This window comes from Mesoplodon mirus, assembly GCF_964341445.2.
Source record: "Mesoplodon mirus genome assembly, chromosome: 16".
NCBI classification, from domain to species: Eukaryota; Metazoa; Chordata; class Mammalia; order Artiodactyla; family Ziphiidae; genus Mesoplodon; species Mesoplodon mirus.
This window is the reverse complement of record NC_138992.1, coordinates 78,331,636-78,357,802: the sequence shown is the minus strand read 5'-3', so window position 1 is coordinate 78,357,802 and position 26,167 is coordinate 78,331,636. Positions and strand designations below refer to the sequence as shown.

The 26,167-nt window shown below is 40.6% G+C and overlaps 1 protein-coding gene across 1 annotated transcript in view; it reads left to right on the top strand.

Moving 5' to 3' along the window:
- The window catches only part of LOC309792012 (uncharacterized protein), a gene marked incomplete at its 5' end in the record, with an annotated part of 60,157 nt that overhangs the window by 4,403 nt on the left and 29,587 nt on the right, over positions 1–26,167 (top strand). The gene's annotated exons all lie outside the window — the stretch shown is intronic.

The window sequence follows — 26,167 nt, the reverse complement described above, 5'->3', positions numbered from 1 at the left end:
TAAAGGACCGGGGGGAGGGGACAGGGCAGGGCACTGGCGCAGGTAATGGGGACCATCAGCAGGTGATTGTTAACTAAGGCAAACCGGCTCTCCCAACGTGAGGAATGCGGCGCTTTTCTTTGTTTGAGGAGATGCCAGAGTCTGGGCTCCCTGAATTCCTTCCTTTCATATGCACCTCAGCGCTCTGGGGCCTGCATTCTGTATTTGCATATCCTGAGATCCTCAGGGCTCGCGGCTCACACTGGAGGGCTGCAAGGGCTGATGACTGTGATATCCTTTGTTTACTGAGATGGCAAGAAATATTCCATTTCTCACAGGCTTGAGGGGCACAGAGTGAAAAGGGTAGGAGAATCTCACTCGGCATGTACTTCGGTTTACATGTAGATAATATGTAAACTTAACTGTGTTACTAGAGGTTCTCAAGTGCGATCAATTGTACCACTGCCCTCTATGGATTAACTTCATGAATATCATAAGATAAATGCCTATAGAATTGACTTAATCCATTTAAATAGGATAATGGTTTTTAAAGGAAACATAATAGAAATATGACAACAAATCCCTTACCACTAAAGGCTGGGTCTGGAGCAACCTAAATAAATGTTCCATTGTTAAAATATTGAAAGATGTATTCAATAGAAATATCAACAAAAATGACAAATAATGAGGGCAGCAGAATGTTGAAATGTTCTATCTTTATCATTAAAGTGGCAGAACATCATGTATTAGTAGGCGCTGGGGGCAGAAGATGCCTGATTTTATACCTTTGTCATATTTGTACAGTTGTTTCAACAAGTAACTTAAAGACCAAATGGAAAAAAAGGAGGTTTGTGCCTGAGATCATGTTGATGTGAAACCAGGGATGGCCACCTTGTCCCAGGTGAGTTAAGTTTACCTGGCAGGTAGACCGCAGAGCTCCTGAGAAGCAAGGGTTGGAATTTTTCTGCTGGGTGCCCCTTAGGTTCTGTGACTTGACTGATTGTGAGTCATGTTTGGGGAAAGACCTGATCACAGGAAAAGGGTGGGGAAGAGTGATTTGGGGAGCAGCTAACAACATGCATCATGGCTCATGGCTTGAATGAATTTTAAAGAAACAGGAAAACAAATGCTTCTTATGGAATCAGAGAATGTCCAGCCGGACAATCCCAGAAAATGAGGAACACCCATCCCATTTTCCAGATGAGAAAACAGAGGCCCAGCAAGGTGAAATCCCTCACCCAAGTTGCACCCGTCTCTCCTCCCCACTACATGGTTCATGAAAGCACGACTTTTCCTGTCGTGATCACTGCTGAACCCCAAAAAGGACCAGGCATCTAGCCGCTGCTCCAAAAATTTTGGTTGACTGTAGGAACAATGCTATTTCTTTCTTTCTCACTCTTATTCAGGATTGTGCCAAGAACTCCCCAGGCTGCAATGTAATTCGATAAATGTAAATATTAATTGAGTTTTGTTGTGATGAGGACTTAGGCTTTGGAGGTAACAGACTTGGTTCAGATCTTGGTTCTGCCACTCAATAGCTGTTTGGCTTTGGGAAAATTACTAAACCTCTCTGAGCTTATTTCCTCCTTTGTAAAGTGGGGATAAATGTATCTGAGCCAGCAGAGCACCTGCATGAGAGATGTGCAGTAAATATTGGTCTTTCTCACTCTCCCACGCCATCTCTGTGCTTCCCAGAGAAGTTGTACAGAAGGATATAGTACTTTTAAAAATTAATTAATTAATTAATTAATTTTTGGCTGTGTTGGGTCTTCGTTGCTGTGCGTGGGCTTTCTCCAGTTGCGGCGAGCGGGGGCTACTCTTTGTTGTGGTGCGCGGGCTTCTCATTGCAGTGGCTTCTCTTGCTGCGCTTGTTGTGGAACACTGGCTCTAGGCCCACGGGCTTCAGTAGTTGTGGCCTGCAGGTTCACTAGTTGTGGCGCATGGGCATAGCTGCTCCGCAGCATGCGAGATCTTCCCTGACCAGGGCTCGAACCCATGTCCCCTGCGTTGGCAGGCATATTCTTAACCACTGCGCCACCAGGGAAGTCCAATATAGTACTTTATAAAGAGGGGTTTTAATTGATTTCAGATAGTGTACATGTTTCTTGTAGAAAAGATTTTTCCACTATAGAAACATTAACATGCAATACCACTACAAATGCGGTATTCTATGGGTTAGATATTATCAGTAAATTTTATAAGTAATTGGGCAAAGGCCAAAGCACTAGGTACTGGGGAGTAAGAAGTCTCAAGTCTGGGGTGCCCCCCACCCCAATTTCAAGAGCAGGGTGTGTTTTTCAAATCCATATTTCATCTGGTCTTTGTTGCTCATCCATCCTCTGTGTCTGCCTTTCACAGAAGGCTCAGATCCTCCACTTTCACACCCTCCCGGCTGGCTGTGCCCCAGCTCCCGTCCTGGAACCTCTGCACGCATGGGTGTGCCTGCTCTCCCTGGGCCTCGCCAGCTTTGCCAGGGAGCTGCTGTACCGTGCACTGGTAGCTGTACCCCAGGGTGCCTGGACCCTCTGGTACATGAAGTGCACCCTCATCACCATGAGTGCACGCCCATCCCCTTACCTTATATCCTGCCTCTAAGCCAGGCTTGGGGGTGACTAGTGTGCCTTCAGCTATGTGAGGTGCTGGGATCAAAGTGAAGTTCCCAACTTCTTAAGTTGCAGGCTTGAGGGGCACACAGTGATTTAAAGTCGGGTCACCTGACTTAAAGGGGGGGCTGATTGCTTTAAAGCCAGGGCAGCTGGCTTAAACCCTGCGTCCCTCCGCTGCAGGACGAGACCAACTTGGCGCTGCTCGGGTTTGCTCCAAGCCGGCACTGCTGTGCAGGAAGAGCTTCCAGGAGTGCCTTAGTGCGGGGGGACTTGGTCCGTTGTCTTGCCGCTGCCCTCAGAGCGGGACCACCTGCTCTTCTGGAGGAGAATCAGGGAGGGGGAAGTGCAGAGTCCCGGCTGGAGTTGCGGCACCCCTTGTCTGATGGCAGGGAAGGGGGGATGGGGCTGTGTGGTGTCCTGGGGCTGGACTCACCAGGTCGACTCAGCCTCTCAGCCTCCTAACCTCACCCCACACACCCCACAAGAGTCTCCAATAATATGTAATTGTGCCTTAGGTTCTCGGTCTTCAAACTCATACCCAGGCTCCCCGGTCCCTTGATTTAGCCAATTCCTCTGTGCTCTTTCTTCTATTAGATACAGTCCCAGAGGGAGGGGCTGGGGGATGGGACTGGAGGGACCCCGGCAGCACTGGCCTAGGCTGACTAAAGAGATCCAGGGCCTGCGCTATCACACATGTGCGAGGACCCTTAAGGCGCAATCGAGGGGGCCGGTTAGAGGCAGTCCTTGTTGCCTCAAGTGAGTATGGATCACCGTCGGGTGGGGAGCATGCTGACCCCTGAGAAGTACTGTTAGAAGGATGTGTTCCTCCCTCGGCTTCAAGGACGTGGGTGGGCTTCAGGGCTCCATTTCCCCTCCAGACCTCCAGGGCTGACTGCACCCCAGCGGCCTTGCAGACCTGGCTTCCTGTCCCAGAACTTGCCAGGCTCCAGGAAGAATCCAGACTGCAGAGATGGTGCTTGAGCGCTCCAGCTTAAGAAGTGCTGTCCCTGGGGACCCAACAGTGGAGGGAGGAAGGGTGAAGGGAGTAGGGGGGTGGGGTTGGGAGGGGTGGCTGCCCTGGGAGATGTTGAGAGAGAAATATCGCCCCCCACACCCCCTGCCCCCTGCAACTGACTGACCCACTGATGCCATAGGATCTCAGGCCCTTTTAGTCAGAGATGCCTCGGTTTCTTTACTCCTGCATTCAAAACTATGCAAAACCAACTCTTCATCCTCTTGCTGCCTGGCCAGGACTTGTAAAGCACTGTTCTTTTGGAGCACTCGTTCCCTAAACTGCAGTTTGGAGCTGTCCCAGCTATTTAAAGGTGTTCTCCTTAAACTGAGACTAAATCCTACTCTTTTGGAAAAACGCCCTGCACTTCCGAGGAGATCATGTTTTCTGCCCATTCCTTCCTTCTACTTCCCTCTTAAGAAGCCCTGTGCTCAAAGGGCTTGGTGACTTATTTTTTGCTTGATGTCAAAAAGAAACCTTCCCCATGCACCGCAAAAATCTTTTCTGGAGCATAGGTGTTTCAAAACCATGACCGTGTTTTGCAGTCAGTATACCCTGGGTAGACTGCCTAGCAATCCCTCCAAGAGCCAGAGGTGAGCATAATCAACTTATTTGATTGGATGCCCTTCAGGTTTAGGAAGGTCCCATTCTTATGCCCCAGCAGATAAGACAGGGCCCTGGATGGCTGTGGCTGTGATTAGATAACTTCTGATGATTTTATTTCCCTTACTGAGCTGCTGCTTCTAGGTTAAATTCATTTTATTACCTGTCTTTTTTTTTTTTTTTTTTTTTTTTTTTTGCGGTACGCGGGCCGCTCACTGTTGTGGTTTCTCTCATCGTGGAGCACAGGCTCCGGACGCACAGGCTCAGCGGCCATGGCTCATAGGCCTAGCCGCTCCGCGGCATGTGGGATCCTCCCGTACTGGGGCATGAACCTGTGTCCCCCGCATTGCAGGCGGACTCTCAACCACTGCGCCACCAGAGAAGCCCTACCTGTACATTTTTAAAGAAAGACTGAAAAAGTCACTGTAATAGGTCAGGAGTCTGAGCTCAGGGTTAGTCAAAGGTACTCACAGGGAGGAAGGTGGATAAACATAGGTGCGTAAAATAGGAGGGTTGGCAAGTACAGCCAGGGCAACCGGGTTCACCGTGCGCACTAATAAAGGCCAGAATCTCCTCATTTATCTCTGGTGGGAAGTTCTGATGGTTTCTCAGGATCAAACTCAAATCATATTCAAACTAGGGGGCTTCCCAGAAGGCGCTGAAGCACCGGCAGAACCCACCTGCGCTCCCACCTTGGCACTCCAGGATCAGAGTTGGGTTTGGAGGTGGGGTTGCTGTAACCCCAAGGAGGTGAGCAGAGAGGAGGAGTTGATTACCGGTCTCCTCTGACTCTCTGGCCCAAATTGCCTGGCTTCACGGGGGGGCAGAGTTTTGCTTTGAGCAACTTATGGGGCACTTCCAGACTGGTGGGGTTGCCCAGTGGCCCGACAGTCTGACAGGCTGGCTGCGGTGTGACCGCCCTTTGTTTCTTCAGAATCTGTTCATCAGGAGGTGCATGGTTGCGGAAGCCCATTCACCGCCCACCCCCCCACCCCCCGAGGGTGATGGCACCTTCCCTGGCTGTACCCTATGATCACCAGGTACTTGAAATGAATGCAAGGTTTTTGACTTCAAGGAAGAGCTCACATAACCCCTTCTGCCTCATAATGTGTGGGATTTACTATAATGGAAGGACATTATAAAGAACAGGTAGAAAACTCACCTGTTGGTCTCCATGTAGGAGTTTATTTTGCATGAATCTCTCCTACATGAGTAGATAGCAGAGGTTTATTTTTGTTCCCGTGTGTGTAGTTGTGGCAGAGGACATAGGTATGGTGGTTTGAAGCCCTCAAAGAAATATTCTCAGAATTCTCAAGACTTCTCTTGATTGGAACCGAAAGAGACCTGGAAAAGGAGGAAAAGCAAAGGAGGAGGGAGAACGAATGGCTGTTTCTCAGTAAATTCACCTTCCTGGTTGATTTTTCTGTCTTCTCATTTCTTTTAACTTCTATGTATGTCTAATGGAATGATGTAGAAAGGCTGATTTTTATGCTTTAAAAGATTTTACATCACAAAGAAACTAGAAGTGGTTAACAGAACTTATTCACATCAATGTCACATAGAGACTTTGATATTAAATTTGTATACTAAAATAGGTTAATCCAAATTTTCTCTTTCTTTTTGAGTGAATATTTGTAACATATTTTTGTAGATAATAATTTATCCTAGATATACAAAATTGTGAGAATGGGTACCATTTTTCACCACTTAAATGATTTCTTTTAAATGAATAGATCGTACACTTTAAAGGCCAATGTTGTCTTACATGTTGTTTTTTAATTCCTTGATTTCCGAAACTTGTGTTTATTTAATTGATTTCTATCTAATAATCTGTCTCCCCTTTATTGTTTCTTACTTTATATTTTATTGATCTATAGTTAATTTGCATTATTATATTAGTTTCAGAGGTACAACATGGTGACTCATAAATGTTTAGGTTCTTCTCCATTTATACTTATTATAAAAGAGTGGCTCTATTCCCCATGCTATGCAGAACGTCACTGTAGATGATTGATTTTACACATAGTGGATTCTTCCTCAGAACCTCCTACCACTATTTTGCTGCTCCGCCCTGTCTCTCGCTGCTGGTAACCACTAGTCTGTTCTTTAATCTGTGAGTCTGTTTCATTGTTGTTGTTGTATTCAATGTTTTAGATGCCACGTGTAAGTGATAACCTACCAGGCTTGTTTTCTCTGCGGCTTATTTTACTAAGCACAATACCCTCCAAGTCCATCCATGTTCTTGCAAATAGCAACATTTCCTTTTTTGCTGAAGTCATCATAAATATCATTTTTTATCCCCTAACCTACCGATGAACACTTAGTTTGACTCTATATCTTGGCTATGGCAAATAACGCTGTTATGAACATTGGTGTGCAGTTATTTTTTTTTTAAATAGTGTTTTTGTTTTCTTCTGATATACCCAAGAGGGAAATTGCTGGATATTATGGTAGTTCTATTTTTAGTTTTTTGTGGAACCTCCATTCTTCTTTCCACAGTAGCTGCACTACTTCACATTCACATCAAGAGTTTACAAGAGTTTCCCTTTCTCCACATCCTCACTAACCTTTGTTATTTGTGACCTTTTTGATGACAGCCATTCTGACAAGACTGAGGTGATATATCTCATAGTTTTGATTTGCATTTTATTGCCGATTAGCTATGTTTAGCATCTTTGTGCATTCTGGCTGTCTATCTGTATTTTTTCCTTGGAAAAATGTCTATTTAGGTCTTCTCATTTTTTAAAAAAATATTTTGGGTGCAGTTCTGATATTGAGTTGTATGTGCTGTTTCTGTAGTTTAGATATGAACCCTTGCTTGGTCATCTTTTTGGTGTTAACCTCTTATCATGTGCAAATATTGTCTCTCCTTCAGCAGGTTGTCTTTTCATTTTGTCTTTGGTTTCCTTTGCTGTGCAAAATCTTTTAAGTATAGTGAAGTCCCATTTGTTTATTTTTGCTTTTGTTTCATTTGTCTTAGTAGACTGAACGCAAAACTGTTGCTATCATTTATGTTGAAGAATGTTCTGTATTTTCCTCTCGGGGTTTTATGGTCCTACATTTAGGTCTTTATTCACTTTTGCGTTTATTTTATATACGGTGTGCTAAAATACTCTAATTTTATTCTTTTCCATGTAGCTGACCAGTTTTCCTGGTACCACTTATTGAAGAGACAGTTCTTTCTCCATATTGCCTGCTTTGTCATAAATCAATTAAATATACATGTGTGGGCTTATTTCTGGGATCTCTATTCTATTCCAGTGATCTTTGTGTCTGTTTTTGCTCCGGTCCAATGCTCTTTGATTACTGTCGCTTTGCAGTATAATCTGAAGTAAAGGTGCCTGATGCCTCCAGCTCTGTTCTTTCTCAAGATTGTTTGGCTATTTGGGGTCTTTGTGTTTCTATACAAATTTTAAAATTACTTTTTCAAGTTCTATGAAAATGCTTTGGTATTCTGATAGGGATTGCATTAAATCTGTAGATTGTCTTTGGCAGTATGGTTATTTTAACAGTATTAATTCTTCCAGTCCATGCACCTGCTATATTTTCTCATCTTTTTCTGTTGCCTTCAACTTCTTTCACCAATGGCTGATACATTTCTGAGTACATGTCTTTTACCTGCTTAGGTGTGTTTGTTCTTAGGTATCTTATTATTTTTAGTGTGATTGCCTATGGTATTGTTTTCTTAATTTTTTTCTTTCTGACAGCTTTGAGTTTTGTTTTTTTCTTCTTTTTCTAATTCCTTCAGGTGTAATGTTAGGTTGTTTATTTGATATTTTTCTTGTTTCCTAAGAATAAGCTTGTATCGCTATAACTTCCCCCTGTGAACTGCGTTGGCTGTGTCCCATAGACTTTGGATCACTGTGTGTTCATTTTCATTTCTCTTGGGTATTTTTAGAATCCCTCTTTAATTTCTTCACTGTTCCTTTCTTCCCCTTTTATTCATCTGTGATGTGAGGACTATCTTTAATATGATGTTTGGATTTCTTTCAGTTGTGTGTGTGTGTGTGTGTGTGATTATTTCAGTTGCTGAGCTCTTAATTTCACGTGGACACTAACAACCCTGCATTGTTACTCTGCTCCCCCACAGTTACTGAATTTGACCTTATATTTTACATCTACTTGTTTTGTGTGTCCCTTAACTTCTTATTGTGAATACAGATGATTTTATTACTGTTTTCTTTCATCCTTCCTATTAGCTGTGTACGTGGTTCATTTACTGTCTTTGTTGAATATTTGCCTTATCCAATGAGGTTTTTCCTTTAGTAAGTTTCCTTTTCTAATTTTTATGTTTCAGTCGTGGCCTTTTCTTTTTCACTGAGAAAAGCCCCTGTAAGATTTCTCATAAAACTGGTTTGGCGATGCTGTGCTCTTTTAGTTTTGCTTCTCTGTAAAACTTTAGATCTCACCATCAAATCTGAAGGAGAGCCTTGCTGGGTAGAGTATTTTTGGTTATAGGCTTTTCCCTTTCATGACTTTAAATATACCATGCCACTCCCTTCTGGCATGCAGAGGTTATCCTGAAAAGTCAGCTGATAACTTAATGCAAGTTCGCCTGTTTGTAACTTGTTGCTTTTCCTTTGCTCCTTTTAATAGTGTCTTTTTATCTTTATTTTTTTGCCATTTTAATTACAATGAGTCTTGGTGTGGTCCTCTTTGGGTTGATCCTGTTTTGGCCTTACTGTGTTTACTGGACTTGGATGTCTGTTTTCTTTCCCAGGTTATGGAAGTTTTCAGCTCTTATGTCTTCAGGTATGCTCTACACTGCTTTCTCTTTCCTTTTTGCTTCTGGGACCAGTATAATGCAAATATTAGTACACTTGATGTTTCACATGTCTGTTCAACTTTCTTCATTTCATTTTAATCTATTGTTTTACAGTTCATCTTCAGTGATTGCCAGTACTCTGTTCTTCAGTTTTCTGATTCATTCCTCTGTGTCATTTAGTCTACAGTAGTTTCCTTTTAGTGTATTTTTCATTTCAGTTATTGTATTCCTCATCTCTGTTTTTGTTCTTTAGTGCTCTCTTTTTTAAAAAATTCTACCTTCTTGCTCTGGTCGTCCATTCTTCTCCTGAGTTCTTTGATCATCTTTATAGTCATTACCTTGAAGTATTTTTTGAGGAGATTGGCTACCTCCACTTCACTTAGATCTTCTTCTGAGTTCTTATCTTGTTCCTTCATTTGGATCGTGTTTCAGTGTCACCTCATTTTTCTTAACTTGCTGTTTTTATTGCTATGTATGTAGTAGGTTCGTTACATTTCCTGACCTTCTAGAAGTGGCCTTTTGTAGGAGAGGTCCTATGTGTCCCAGAAGCCCACTGTCCCCTGGTCACTAGAACTATATGTTCTAGGTGTACCCCCTATGTTGGCTACTTGGGCTCTTCTATTGTGGTGGGCTGACTACTGTGGGTGGTCTGGTAGGCTTGGCTGCCCCCAGACTGCTTGTTTGACAGACTCTGCCTTGTATGGAGGCTGTCTGTGCTGCTTGGTGAGGCTAAATCATAAGGCAGTTGGCTGCACGACTCTGTGGGACACCAAATCTAGTGCTGGTTCACTTATGGGTAGAATTGCAGTCCAGGTGGTATCAGGACTAGTGCCCAGTCACTGGGGTGATGCTGGCTACTGGGAGGAAGACACAGGTCCTGAGTTCTGGCTGCAGGGCCCAGGAGTCTCAGAGTTGGTGTTGGATCGCTGTTCCTCACACAGCTATCTGCAGGGTCTGGGATATCCCTAATCTTGTGCTGTCATTCTGATGGTCAGGGTCAAGACCCAAGTGAGTCCATGGCTGCTTCTGGCCTGCAAGTGAGTGTTCTGGTCACACAGGCTACTGGGCTGTGGTATTCCTGGAGCTGGTGTGTGCCTGTTGGTGTATGAGGCTGATCCCACTGCTAGAGCAGATTTGCTGTTGGGTAGGTCCAAACTCCATCCAGTCCCTGTGCAGTAATCACCTGCCGACGGTGAGACTGATTCCAAGGCCAGAGCAGGCTCACTTGTCAGAGGGGCCAAGGACTCTGGGGCTGGTGCCTCTCCACTTAGGTGTGGAGGCTGGTCCTGGGGCTTTTGGTTGCTGGGCCCATGTCCAGCGGCAGCTGTGCATTGAGAGAGTCTGAAAGCAGCCTGTTTGCTGGTGGATGGGGCTATGCCCCTGCTCAGTCAGTTGCTTGGCCTGCAGCATCCTAGTACTTGTGTCTATAGTCTGGTGGAAATGGGTAGGGCTAGACCCTGAGGCTAAAAAGATAGAGGGAGGACTCTGAAATTATGCTTGCTGGTACCATTGGCCACGAGGTAGAAGGAGCTCCCCCAAGTGGCTGCTGCCAGTGTCTATGTCCCTGAGGCTGTGCTGTAGTTGCCTCTGGACTCTCTGGGAGACTCTCCAAGATCAGGAGGTAGGTGTGACCCAGGATCCGTTCAAATGACTGCTTCTGTTCTGATTCTCGGGTCATGTGGGATTTTGTGAGCTTTTTTTTTTTTTTTTTTTTTTTTTTTTGCAGTATGCGGGCCTCTCACTGCTGTGGCCTCTCCCGTTGCGGAGCACAGGCTCCGGACGTGCAGGCTCAGCGGCCATGGGTCATGGGCCCAGCCGCCCCGCGGCATGTGGGATCCTCCCGGAACGGGGCACGAACCCGTGTCCCCTGCATCAGCAGGTGGACTCTCAACCACTGAGCCACCAGGGAAACCCTGTGAGCATCTTTTAAGTGTGGAATCTCTATTTCCCACAACCCTCTGGCTCTCTGGAAAATAAGCACCACTGGTCTTCAAAGCCCAACTTTCTAGGAACCCTTCTTTCCAGCACAGGGTCCCTGGGCTTGGGAGCCTGATGTTGGGTTCATACCCCTTGCCACCTGGGTGCACCTCAGAAATTGTAATTATTCTCCCATCTGTGGGCCACCCACCTGGGGGGATGGGTCTTGACTCTGTTGAGATTTTGCCCTTCCTTCCTGTCTTGCCGAGGTGCCTCCCTTATATCTTTAGCTCTAAAACATCTTTTATGGTAGGTCCCGGCCTTTTTCATCAATTGCTGTTCTGTAAACAGTTGTGACTTTGGTGTGCCCATGAGAGGCATCAAGCTCTGGGTCTTTGAATGCTACCATCTTAGACCATCTCTCCACTTCATTCTTAAATCATATGATTTAATTTTTCTTAGTATCTTATTTGACTAGCGACAGTTTAAAATTTATTATCACTCATGTCTACTTCTCCTGTTTTAAAAAAAATTGAATAGTGCATTCATTCATTTTGAAATGAAGGTAGTGACCTGTGAATTTCCATACCTCAAAAATCAAGGGTAGAACAAAAGCATTTTCTACCGGTTTTACCCTCAAACTCTGCAACCCACACCAGACTGGGGATTAACCTCTTGCACCCATGCTCACCTTCTTTTTTTGGACCGTTAACCATCGCTGCATCTGTATGTGTGTTGACAAAGTGAACTCTAGTCTTTCCAGGTTTTGTGTTTTGTTTTTTGGATTAGGGAACAGTCCTACTATGAATGTACATTTACTGGTCTGCTGAAGTTCATATTAAACCTGTCAAGCACATTACCAGAATTGGAATTGCTTGTATATACACTTTGATAAATTTTAGAGACAAGGGTAGAACAGAAGTAAATTGTATTTCAAATCCCACAATATTCTCACACCATGAAAACCCTTCCCTTTTTAATATATTTGTGTGTAGTTTATCTTTTTGCCCATACTGTATTTCCCAGAGATGGGTAAGTGTTACGTTTCTTGCTAGCACATTTACGGTATTGTTCAAAGTCAGGCGTTTAGTGATTTAACATGATCATATTTCCATGAACTTGCAAGTACAAGATCTTCTCTCACACTGTCTTTTACTCCCTGCTTTTTTATATTGCCCTCCTAATTCTCAGTCCTGGTCTTTCTTTATGTTCTTCATCAACCTGGATAGGTTATACTATTTTTTCCCTTATTGAAGACCAATAGAATAGAACACCCAGAAATAAACCCTGATATATGGCCAAATGGGTTTTGACAAGTTGCCAAGTCTTTTCAAAGTAGAAAGGATAGTATTTTCAACAAATGATGCTGAGAAGTCTTGTCAACATGCAAAAGAAGGAAGATGGACCCTTACCTAACATCATATGCAAAAATTAATGAAAACATATCAAAAAACTAAATATAAGACCTAATAAAATAAAAAGTCTTAGAAGAAGACACAGGAGAAGAGCTTCATGACATTGTATTTGGCAGTGATTTCCTCAATATGAAACGAAGGAACAACAAAGGTACAGCTAACAAAAAAATAAACAATTTGCAGTACATATTTTAAAAAATGTGTATCAAAGGGATGTAAACAGAATAAAATGGCAACCCACAAGATGGGAGAAAATATTTGAAAGCCATCTATCACAAGAGATTTCTATTCAGAAAATACAGAGAACTCCTACAACTCAACAAGAAGCAAACACCCTGATTCAAAAATGGATAAAAGACTTGAAGAGATGGTTCTTCAAAAAGATGTTCAAATGACTAAGCACTTGAATAGATGCTCCATATCATTAAATGCATGTTTATATATTTGTGTGCATGCATACACACACAAGCACACACACACACATACACAAGCAGAAAACAAGTATTGGTGAGGATGTGAGGGAGTTGGAAGCTTTGTGCTCTGTCAGTGGGAATGTAGAATGATACAGCTGCTTTGCAAAAGAGTATGACAATTTTTCAGATATTGAAAAATAGAATTACTACATGATCCAGGAAATTTTTACTATGAGGTATACCCAAAGGAATTGAAATTGGGTTCTTAAAGTAATATTTGTACTCCAGTGTATAGAGCAGTAATAATCACAGTAGCTAAAATATGAAAGCAACCTAAATGTTCATCCACTAGTTCCTGGATAAGCAAAGTGTGGTATACCCATATAATACAATATTATTCAGTGTTAAGAAGGAAAAGATCTAGGAATATGCTACAACATGGATGAATCCTGAGGAAATTTAGCTACCAAATATGCCATTTTTGTGACTTTTAGTGAGTCATAACAATGCAACTACTTATTTCAATTATATGGGGTACTTAGTGTAGTCAAAACCATAGAAATTGGGAGGGTAATGATGCTTTTCAGGTGGTTATGGAACAAAAAGGAAAGTTATGTTTAAAGGATATAGAGTTACAGTTTTAAAACGTAGAAAAGAATTAGAAAGATAAATGGCGATGTTGATCGCCCAATAATATGAATGTATTTAATATCACTGAACGGTGCACTTTATAATAATTAACATGTTATACTTTATGTTATTTGATGTTACTAACATACAAAATTGGGAAAGAATGTAATATCAGGAAAGGGAGTGGCCCTGGGATACAGCAGAGAGTAATCAGAAGGGTGAGACACTGCATATGTTGAAGAAGAAGAGCTGAGAGTCTTCATTGGACAGAAGAGACTTTATACAAAAGAAAAAAAATTACTCTGAGGGTGTATTAAATAGATATCTGTGGGTGTACTGCTATCTCCCATGGGTTATCTTTAAGAGTCTTTAATAAAGTCCATAAGGCTTGCTTAAAACTGGCTTTTTTAAAAACTGGATTCCCTAGGAGATAATTAGAAGGTGGTACTTAAGTCTATGTCTAGGTTGACAGATCTTGCAGGGAAGACGAACCTGAGGACAGTGGAGGTCCTGAGAGTGTAAGTACATGGAAATTGGAAAAAATAATAATAAAGGGAATTAGGAAAACTTTTGACTTCGAAGGTCATGTATTACTGAGTCATACCTGAGGTTTCTAAGGAGTTATATACACAGTTGCTATTTGGATTGCTTGTTGATGAAGATCAGTGGAAAAACTAGAGTCGTTTCCAAGTGTAGGTAAGATATAATGAGATGATGGAGGTGGGAAGTAGGGAGGCCCAGAGAAAAGTGGGAAGGTCATACTGGGCCAAGATGGTGGTAATATCCAGCAGAACGGATGGTAGGGCAGACTGTGGTTTCATCTTTTTTATTTTGGCTCCCCACCTCATCCTTAATAATTCTTTGGGAATATTTCATTGCTCTGTGATGCAGGTACAGAATTCGAGTGAGGAGACTACACCCTCAGCGTCCAGCTGTCTGAGTCCTCAGTGTGCTTCAAATGATGGAGAACTATTGCTTCTTTATGAGAAGAGTTAGTACCTCGTAGCTAAGCTTTAGCTGGAGCTTATGCAGGATTGATTCCAATTTATATATACTGTTGGCATGGAGGTTCCTCCTCCTCTTTTCTTGACCATTATGAAATGAATCTATATTTCTCAATATTTGTGTATATCAGATAAATACATTAAGTAAAGGAATCTTATATATTGCTCCCTGCATAGTTTGCTCTTTCTTGTTTTTCTTTTACCTTTACTAAATTAGCACAGTGAGAGACCGTGCAATGTTCTAATCAGGAGAGATTAGAACATCATATTTCTAGAGAGGTTGGTTGGACAGAGCAGGGGTCCCAGTGAGAATCAAAGCTTCTGTTTCTACTTGGAAGTGTACCTGTATAGAGTAGAGGGCTCCAGGAAATATCCCAGAATATTGCAGTGTCCCTGCGGGAGATCATTAAGAGAGGCAGGATCTGGTCCCAGATCAGTGTACTATGACATGTTTGTCAGTCATCTGGTGTGAGATTCTCAGAGCCAATCCCATATGGTAAGGCTGAGTGCAGAGTAGGAAGAACCTGTGAAAGCCTTTGATTGAATGTTAAAGATGAAGCTCTGATTTTGGGGAGAATTTTCTTACCTGACTGAATGTCACCCTCTGTGGGGATGAGATTCTGTGCTTTTCTTCTCTTGATGACCACTGACTGAAAGTCATTAGAGGATCATGTCTAGACAGCATTCTTTATTTAATTTCTTAAAGAAGAAAACATAGAAAACATTTTTATCCACTTTCAAATTGAGGGTCAAGGGGAATGACATCAGTGAAAATGTCAGAGTAGGGAGCTCTAGCTTGTGTCCATCACCAGAAACACTGACATACGTGGTAAAACCTGTCAGAATGATCTTATCAACACATGTAAATTTTCTTTTCTTTTCACCCTGTAGATTTATCTTTCACTGAAACTTAACTTACTACAAGATGTGGAGAATAAACAGGGAAGTAGAAACTGCATTTCCTGATGAGAGAATCACTAAGTCACATTAGTTGTTCTGAGCTATGTCTTACTCACCGTGACTGTAATTAAAACAAACAAACAAACCAACAAACCACTTTTTTTTGGTAAGTCAGTTCTGACATTTCCTCGTTAAAGACAAGGTAACAGATACAGATTTAGATCTACCAGAATTGAGCAAAATGTTGTTGTATGAGCATGACCTGCTACAAATCTTCATTATACTTATTGCCACAACTGACAAATTCAGTTTGGCCACTCCTGATATGTTGCATGTAAGGAATGCATAGGACACTAACCCCAGCTGGTCACAGGTAAACTCTGCCACGTGGATTACTGCATGTTTTCCTGCTGGAAGACCACACATTCTCGAGTATCATGACTGCAGAGTATGTGGGCTCTTCTTTTTTCTGGATGAAGGTTAGATAATCACCTAATTTTATGAGAAATATATAAATTGTATTTGCATATTCTTCAGGTTTTTATTTATCCATTCTCTTTCAAGTCCTAAGTGCAAATATTAAAGTGATTTCCAAGAGGGTGGTAAATAAGACAGCTACATTTATGCTCCAAAATTAGCAATAAAGCGTAATACAATTGTAAATGCATTAATGTGTGAGTAATATGTAGATACTATGTAAATGCAATTTTAGTAATGCTTTGTGGAGAGCTTCAGAATCTAGGTATTTTAAAAAAAAAGAAGGAGTTTTTGAAACTCTCAGGGAATTATATAGAAGTCTTTGTGTCTATAATTATCAATCTGGAATAATGCATTTTCTCAGAAATAAACTAGACATAAAATTGTAGGAAAAAACTTCATGAAATGAAAGAGCATGTGAGATGGGCATACAAGAAAAAGAATATTCTCAGAGAATAATGAACAGTGTGAAGTTCAGCAGAAGTGTAATACAGATTCAAAGAGTAAAACTTTGGAGAGCCTAATTATGAGTTCCTCATATTGCATCTTTGGAGAGACGGTAGTCATTTGAAATATGATGTTATAAGATGACGTTAACATACTTAAATACTTTCGTTTAGAAATGACCACTTAGAACCAGAATAAATGAAAGAGAGCACAAAATTATGTTTTTGTTGATTTTTGAAGATCTCAGGTGAGTGCTGATAATTTAAATATATATGATGTCAGGCTTCCCTGGTGGTGCAGTGGTTGAGAGTCCGCCTGCCGATGCAGGGGACACGGGTTCGTGCCCCGGTCCGGGAAGATCCCACATGCCACGAAGAGGCTAGGCCCGTGAGCCATGGCCGCTGAGCCTGCACGTCCGGAGCCTATGCTCCACAATGGGAGAGCCCACAACACTGATAGGCCCACGTACTGCAAAAAAAAAAAAACAAAAACAAAAAACAAAAAAAAAACATGGTGTCTTTCACTGCAAAATAAAGGAGCTGTGGAGGATTCCTGGAATGAATGTCAATATTATGACAATAGTATGAGTGTGTTTCATGTTTGGTAATTTCAATCATTGTTGCTTTTGCTGTGGTCATCCATTTACAATGTTTGGTGTCAGTTGATTTTTCTCTTGTAAAAATAAAATGCAGTCTGTGTGTGTGGAAAAAAAACATACATGATGTCGTGATAAAGTTGTATGTAATTTGAGATCTGGCAAAAAGCATTTCTTTTCTGTAATGCTAGGATGCTAATTGGACATTTTTGCAAGAAAGAGATTTCAGGATGCAAATCTCGTGTCTCTAAGGTGGGAAGCCAGTTCATGGTGGAACATTCTATTAAACTTGTGTGAGTGCAGAAATATTTCTTTGGAAGAAAGAGGTCATGAATCCCTTTTTAACAGTTAGTGGTTTATAGTATACTGAATGAGCAAAATGGGTATTTCTGAACTTTAGAAAAAAATAATATAGTTTTTCTGCATTTATATTATGCAGCTGATGTAGAATATCAAAAATTCTTTATTTTGAAAAACAGTGTAATCAATTTGACATAATTCATATATATTGAACCTGTGGTACACACACACAATAAAACATACATTCAAAAAATCTTTTTCACTTAAGAAATATTTTCTAGTGTAGTTGATTTACAACGTTGTGGTATTTTAAAATACATGTTTATTAGAGTATAATTGCTTTATAACACTGTATTAGTTTCTGCTTTACAACAAAGTGAATCACCTGTATGTATACATATATCCCCATATCCCCCTGTCTTGAGGCTCCCTCCCAGACTCCCTATCCCACCCCTGTGGGGGACATAAAGCACCGAGCTGATCTCCCTGTGCTATGCGGCAGCTTACCACTAGCTCTTTTACATTTGGTCGTGTATATATGTCAGTGCTACTCTCTCACTACGTCCCTGTGTCCCCTTCAGCCCTGTGTCCTGAAGTCCGTTCTCTACATCTGTGTCTTTATTCCTGCCCTGTCACTAGGTTCGTCAGTACCATTTTTCTGAATTCCATATATATGTGTTCACATACAGTATTTGTTTTTCTCTTTCTGACGTACTTCACTCTGTATGACAGACTCTAGGTCCAACCACCTCACTACAAATAACTCAGTTTTATTCCTTTTTATGGCTGAGTAATACTCCATTATATATATAGGCCATATCTTCTTTCTATATTCATCTGTCGATGGACATTTAGGTTGGTTCTATGTCCTGGCTCTTGTAAGTAGTGCTACAGTGAATATTGTGATACATGTATCTTTTTGAATTATGGTTTTCTCCGGGTATATGCTCAGTAGTGGGATTGCTGGGTCATATGGTAGTTCTATTTTTAGCTTTTAAGGAACCTCCATATTCTCCATAGTGGCTGTATCAGTTTACATTCCCACCAACAGTGCAGGAGGGTTCCCTTTTCTCCACACCCTCTGCAGCCTTTATACATTATTGTATTAATTTCTGCTGTGCAGCAAAGTGATTCAGTCATATATATATATATATATATATATATATATATATATATATATATATATTCTTTTCCATTATGGTTTATCACAGGATACGAAATATAGTTTCCTCTGCTGTACAGTAGGTCTTTGTGGCTTGTCCATCCTATGTAGAATAGTTTGCTTCTGCTATTCCAAAACTCCCAATCTTTCCATCACTCTCTCCTTGGCAACCGCAACTCTGTTTTCTATATCTGTGTGTTTGTTTCTGTTTTGCTGACATGTTCACTTGTGTCCTGTTTTCGATTCCACATGTAGGTGATATTATATGGTATTTGTCTTTCTCTTTATGACTTACCTCAGTTAGTATCATTATCTCTATGTCCATCCATGTTGCTGCAAATGGCATTATTTCATTCTTTTTTATGTCTGAGTAATATCTATTGTATACGTCTACCACACTTTCTTTATACATTCATTTTTTAATGAACATTTAGGTTGTTTCCATGTCTTGGCTATTATAAATAGTGCTTCTATGAACATAGGGTTTTATATATTTTTTGAATTATAATTTTGTCTAGATATATGTCCAGAAGTGGGATTGCTAGATCATATGGCAACTCTCTTTATAGTTTTTTTGCGGAACCTCCATACTGTTTTCCATAGTGGCTGCACCAACTTACATGGCCACCAACAGTGCTGAAGGGTTCCCTTTTCTCCACACCCCATCCAGCATTTGTTAATTGTAGATTTTTTTTAATGACGGCCATTCTGATCAGTGTGAAGTGATACCTCATTGTAATTTGGATTTGCATTTCTCTAATAATTAGTGATGATGAGCATCTTTTCATGTGCCTATTGGCTATCTGTATGTCTTCTTTAGAGAAATGTTTATTTAGGTCTTCTACCCATTTTTCCATTGAGTTATTTGTTCTATTGTTATTGAGTTGTAGGAGCTGTTTGTATAGTTTGTAAATTAAGCCGTTGTCAGTCTCATCATTTGCTAATATTTTCTCCCAGCCCATAGGTTGTATTTTCATTTTGATTATGGTTTCCTTTGCTGTGCAAAAGCTTATAAGTTTGATTAGTTCCTGTTTCTTTTTTGCTTTTACTGTAAGTCCGCTACGTATGAACAAGTTCTGTTCCAAGAGTGCGTTTGTAAGTCCAATTTGTTTGTAAGTCCAACAAAGTTAGCCGAGGTACCCAGGTTACACAGTCGGCTATATGGTATTGTACCATAATAGGTTTATAATACTTTTCACACAAACAGTATATAAGAAACAAACACAAAAACAAAGAAGACATTTTTAGTCTTACAGTACAGTGACTTGAAAAGTACAGTAATACAGTACAACAGCTGGGATACCGGGGCTGGCATCGAGGGAACAGGCGAGAAGAGTTACTGATTGGAGGAGGGAGAGGAGGTGGGAGATGGTAGAGGTGAAGGATTATCAGCAGTGGGAGACAGGGGGCAAGCTCCAATTTCACTCATACCTGACATTGATGACACAGGTTCTGGTTCCTTGCTGGATTTAATTCTATCTACCCTCTTGAAAAAATGATCCATTGATGTCTGGGTCGTAGCTCGTTTCTTCTCATCATAGATGATGACATGGTAGCACTGGTTTGCGTTCTGAATGGCTGCTGCCACCTTTGGTTACCATTGTGGGTTCGAGCCCTGTGCCTCAAAAACTAACAGTGCCTCCTCAAATTTAGAAGATGCCCTTGGCATTTTCTGTGTCGTGAATCTCTTCAGTTCTTCAGTTACTTCTTCTTCCTCCTGTCCCTCTTCATCCTTTCTCTGCGCCTCCAATTCCATCAGTAAGCTCCTCATGTTGCACAGCAAGGAGTTCAATGAAATCGTCCTCTTGCAGATCTAGCTCCAGCTTCTCGCTGAGGGTCACTACGTTGCTGAAGACCTCTTCAGACTTCTGATCTGCCTTCTCAAATCCACAAACATCATGAACAAACTGTGGGCAAAGGTTCTTCCAAACCCCATTCATGGTGACCAACATACACTCACACCATGCAAAGTCAATGTTTTTTATGGCCTTGTAGATGTTATAGTCCTTCCAAAATTGTCCCTAGGTTCTTCCTGATTTCTCACTTACCTTTACTGCCTGACAAAAAGTGTGACATAAATAATATTTCTTGAAAGTCGCTATAACTTCCTGGTCCATAGGATGGATGAGCAATGCAGTATTCAGTGACAGATGCACTACTTTGATGTTGGGAAAAGTCATCCATGAAAGGGGCGTGGCCCAGAGCATTGTCAAGCAGCAAAAGAATGTTTTTCTGGGACGTCCTTCTCCGAGCAATATTTCTCTACATCTGGGATAAAGTGTTGGCAAAACCAGTCCTGGAACGTGGCCTGTGTAATCCAGGATTTGGGGTTACACTTCCACACAATAGCAAGAGAGTCATTGGCTATGTTTTTAAGGGTTCTTGGGTTCTCTGAATGATGAACTAAGAGAGCCTTCAGCTTCATATCACTGGAAGAATTTCCACCAAACAACAGTTAGCCTATCTGTTGCTGCTTTACAGCCCGGCATCAACTTTTCCTTCTTACTGATGTAACTTCGGTCTGGCATCCTCTTCCAGTACAGTTGTGTCTCATCCACATTAAACACCTGGTTGGGTAAATGCACACCATTATCAATAATTTCTCAAAGTGTTTCAGGAAGTTCCTGGACAGCTACCCTATCTGCACCTGCTGCCTCTCCACTTACTTTTACCTTGTTGAGGTTGGCTCTACTCTTGAACCGATGAAACCAGCCATGGCTGGCATTAAAAAATATGCCCTCTGATTCTTTCCCGTGTTTCTTCTTCAAGTCTTCATAAAGGCTTTTAGCTTTCTCTTGAATCACCATAAGCTGAGCAGGATTTAGCACTGATGTTGATCCTGCACCTGCACACTGAGAAGTTTCTCCATCTCCTCCATCACTTTTCCGTGCTTCTTTGATATTTTGTCATGAGCATTGAATATTATATTGGCTGTGGGTTTGTCATAAATAGCTTTTATTATGTTGAGATATGTTTCCTTTATACCCATTTTGGTAAGCGTTTTTATCATGAATGGATGTTGAAGTTTCTCAAATGCTTTTTTGGCATCTATTGAGATGATCATTTGTTTTGTGTTTTTCCTTTGTTGATGGAGTGTATCATGTTGATTGATTGGCATATGTTGAAACAACTTTGTGACACGGGGGTGATTCAAATTCGATCATGGTGTATGATCCTCTTATGTGCTGTCAGATTCGGTTTTCTAATATTCAGTTGAGAACTTTTGCATCCATATTTATCAGAGATACTGGCCTGCAATTTTCTTTTTTGCTAGTGTCTTTCTCTGTGTTGTTTTTTTTTTAAGTCTTTATTGAATTTGTTACAGTATTGCTTCTGTTTTATGTTTTGGTTTCTTAATTGTGAGGCATGTGGGATCTTAGCTCCACCACTAGGCATTGAACCCACACCCCCTGCACTGGAAGGCAAAATCTTAACTGCAGGACCACCAGAAAAGTCCCCATCTGTGTTTTTTAATTTTTCAGTAAATTTCTTTATTTATTTATTTTTGGACGCATTGGGTGTTTGTTGCTGTGAACGGGCTCTCTCTAGTTGTGGCAAGTATGGGTTACTCTTCGTTGTGGTGTGCGGGCTGTTCACTGCACTGGCTTCTTTTTTGCAGAGCATGGGCTCTAGGTGCGTGGCCTTCAGTAGTTGTGGCTATCAGGCTCAGTAGTTATGGCTCGTGGGCTGTAGATCACAGGCTCAGTAGTTGTGGCACACAGGCTTAGTTGCTCCACGGCATGTGAGATCTTCCTGGACCAGGGCTTGAAACTATGTCCCCTGCATTGGCAGATGGATTCTTAACCACTGTGCCACCAGGGAAGTACCCCCCCCATCTGGTTTTGATATCAGGGTGATGGTGGCTTCATAGAATGTCATTGGATGTATTCCTTAATCTTCAATCTTTTCGAAGAGCTTGAGAAGAATCAGTGTAAGTTTTGCTTTGTATATTTGGTAGAATTTGCCTGTGAAACCATCTGATCCTGGATTTTTGTTGGTAGGGAGTTTTTGTAAATTACAGTTTCTATTTTGCTTGTAGTGATCAGTCTGTTCAAGTTATCTATTTCTTCTTGATTCAGTTTTGTTTGGCTGTAAAAAACAACATATATTTTTAAGTTATGTTAGCAGCTAAGTACTTACCATGTATTAGACCACAAAAGAGCAAAGAAAAAAATATTAAAGTATTTTTTCAAATAGAAAAAGTATTGAAATATTTTTAAGAAATTGGGATAATAGTACTAGTTACAATAATGACAAATTGTTCTGAAATTAAACACTACTTTATCTAAGATGCATATCATATGCTTATCGTTTTACTGTTTTTAAATACATGGAATGTTTTCACCTTTCTAAAGTAATTATTTTATTTTACCTGTATATTGGGAAAAAATTTTAGTTGCACATAATATAAAAAATTACACTTTAATAGGAGACATTAATCCATTTACCTTTGCTGTAGTATTGAAAATACTTAGGTTTAGAGTTACCATGTTATTGAGTACCCATTTTTAATTAATTAATTTATTTATTAATTTATTTATTTATTGCGGTACGCGGGCTTCTCAGTGTTGTGGCCTCTCCCGTTGCGGAGCACAGGCTCCAGACGTGCAGGCTCAGCAGCCATGGCTCACGGGACTAGCCGCTCCATGGCATGTGGGATCTTCCCAGGCCGGGGCATGAACCCGCGTCCCCTGCATCGGCAGGCGGACTCTCAACCACTGCGCCACCAGGGAAGCCCTATTTATTTATTTTTAAAGAGACTTAATTTGGGGGAGGTATAAATTATTTATTTATTTATTTATTTTTAGCATCTTTATTGGACTATAATTGCTTTACAATGGTGTGTTAGTTTCTGCTGTATAACAAAGTGAATCAGCTATACATATAAATATATCCCGATTTCTCCTCCCTCTTGCATCTCCCTCCCACCCTCCGTTTCCCACCCCTCTAAGTGGCCACAAAGCACTGAGCTGATCTCCCCATGCTATGCAGCTGTTTCCTACTAGCTATCTATTTTACATTTGGTAGTATATATAAGTTAATGCCACTCTCTCACTTCGTCCCGGCTTACCCTTCCCCCTCCCCATGTCCTCAAGTCCATTCTCTACGTCTGCGTCTGTATTCCTGTCCTGCCCGTAGTTTCTTCCCAACCATTTTTTTTCTTTTTTTAGATTCCATATATATGTGTTAGCATACAGTATTTGTTTTTGTCTTTCTGACTTACTTCACTCTGCATGACAGACTCTAGGTCCATCCGCCTCACTATAAATAACTCAATTTCATTTATTGTTATGGCTGATAATATTCCATTTTATATTGAAGATGTGCAAAATCTTTTTTATCCATTCATCAGTTGATGGACACTTAGGTTGCTTCCATGTCCTGGTTATTGCAAATAGAGTTGCAATGAACATTGTGGAACATGATTCTTTTTGAATTATGGTTTTCTCCAGGTATATGCCCAGTAGTGGGATTGCTGTGTCATATGGTAGCTCTATTTTTAGTTTTTTAAGGAACCTCCATACTGTTCTCCATAGTGTCTGTGTATCAATTTACATTCCCACCAACGGTGCAAGAGGGTTCCCTTTTCTCCACACCTCTGCAGCATTTATTGTTTGTAGATTTTTTGAATGATGGCCATTCTTACCTGTGTGGGATGATACCTCATTGTAATTTTGATTTACAATTCTCTAATGATCAGTGATGTTGAGCATTCTTTCATGTGTTTCCTGGCAATGTGTATGTCTTCTTTGGAGAAATGTCTAATAGGTCTTCTGCCCATATATGGATTGGCTTGTTTGTTTCTTTGATATTGAGCTGCAAGGGGTGCTTGTAAAGTTTGGAGATTAATCCTTTGTCAGTTGCTTCATTGGCAAATATTTTCTCCCATTCTGGGGGTTGTCTTTTCATCTTGTTTACGTTTTCCTTTGCTGTGCAAAAGCTTTTAAGTTTCATTAGGTCCCATGTTTTTATTTTTATTTTTATTTCCATTTCTCTAGGAGGTGGGTCAAAAAGGATCTTGCTGTGATTGATGTCATAGAGTGTTCTGCCTATGTTTTCCTCTAAGAATTTTATAGTGTCTGGCTTTACATTAAGTCTTTTATCCATTTTGAGTTTATTTTTGTGTATGGTGTTAGGGAGTCTTTTAATTTAATTCTTTTACCTGTAGCTGTCCAGTTTTCCCAGCACCACTTATTGAAGAGGCCATGATTTCTCCATTCTATATTCTTGCCTCCTTTATCAAAAATAAGGTGACCATATGTGTCTGGGTTTATCTCTGGGCTTTCTCTCCTGTTCCATTGATATATATTTCTGTTTTTGTGCCAGTACCATACTGTGTTGATTTACTGTAGCTTTGTAGTATAGTCTGAAGTCAGGGATTCTGATTACTCCAGCTCTGTTTTTCTTCTCAAGATTGCTTTGACTGTTCGGGGTCTTTTGTGTTTCCATACAAATTGGGAAATATTTTGTGGTAGTTTTCTGAAAAATGCCATTGGTATTTTGATAGGGATTGCATTGAATCTGTAGATTGCTTTGTGTAGTATAGTCATTTCACAGTGTTGATTCTTCCAATCCAAGAACATGGTATATCTCTCCACCTGTTTGTGTCATCTTTGATTTATTTCATCAGTGTCTTATAGTTTTCTGAGTAAAAGTCTTTTGTCTCCTTAGGTAGGTTTATTCCTAGGTATTTTATTCCTTTTGTTGCATGGGTAAATGGGAGTGTTTCCTTAATTTCTCTTTCAGACTTTTCATCTTTAGTGTATGGGAATGAAAGGGATATCTGTACATTAATTTTGTATCCTGCAGCCTTACAAACTTCATTGATTAACTCTAGTAGGTTTCTGGTAGCACCTTTAGGATTCTCTATATGTAGTATCATGTCATCTAGTGGCAAACAGTGACAGCTTAACTTCTTCTTTTCCGAGTTGGATTCCTTTTATTTCTTTTTCTTATCTGATTGTTGTAGGTAAAAATTCCAAAAGTGTGTTGAATAATAGTGGTGAGAGTGGGCAACGTTGTCTTGTTCCTGATCTTAGTGGAAATGGTTTCACTTTTTCACCATTGAGAACAATGATGACTGTGGGTTTGTCATATATGGCCTTTACTATGTTGAGGAAAGTTCCTTCTATGCCTACTTTCTAGAGGTTTATCATAAATGGCTGTTTAATATTGTCGAAAGCATTTTCTGCATGTATTGAGATGATCATATGGTTTTTATCCTTCAGGTTTTTTAATATGGTGTATCACATTGATTTGCATGTATTGAAGAATCCTTGCATCACTGGGATAAACCCAGCTTGATTATGGTGTATGATCCTTTTAATGTGCTGTTGGATTCTTTTTGCTAGTATTTTGCTGAGAATTTTTGCATGTATGTTCATCAGTAATATTGGCCTGTAGTTTTCATTATTTGTGACATCTTTGTCTGGTTTTGGTATCAGGGAGATGGTGGTCTCATATAATAAGTTTGGGAGTGTTCCTCCCTCTGCTATATTTTGGAAGAGTTTGAGAAGGTTAGGTGTTAACTCTTCTCTAAATATTTGATAGAATTTGCCTTTGAAGCCATCTGGTCCTGGGCTTTTGTTTGTTGGAAGATTTTAATGACAGTCTCAATTTCAGTGCTTCGGATTGGTTTGTTTATAGTTTCTATTTCTTCCTGGTTCAGTCTTGGAAGTTTGTGCTTTTCTAAGAATTTGTCCATTTCTTCCAGGTTGTCCATTTTACTGGCATATAGTTGCTTGCAGTAACCTCTCATAATCCTTTGTATTTCTGCAGTGTCAGTTGTTACTTCTCCTTTTTCATTTGTAATTTTATTGATTTGAGTCTTCTCCCTTTTTTTCTTGATGACTCTGGCTAATGGTTTTATCACTTTTGTTTATCTTCTCAAAGAATCAGCTTTTAGTTTTTTTGATCTTTGCTGTTTCCTTCATTTCTTTTT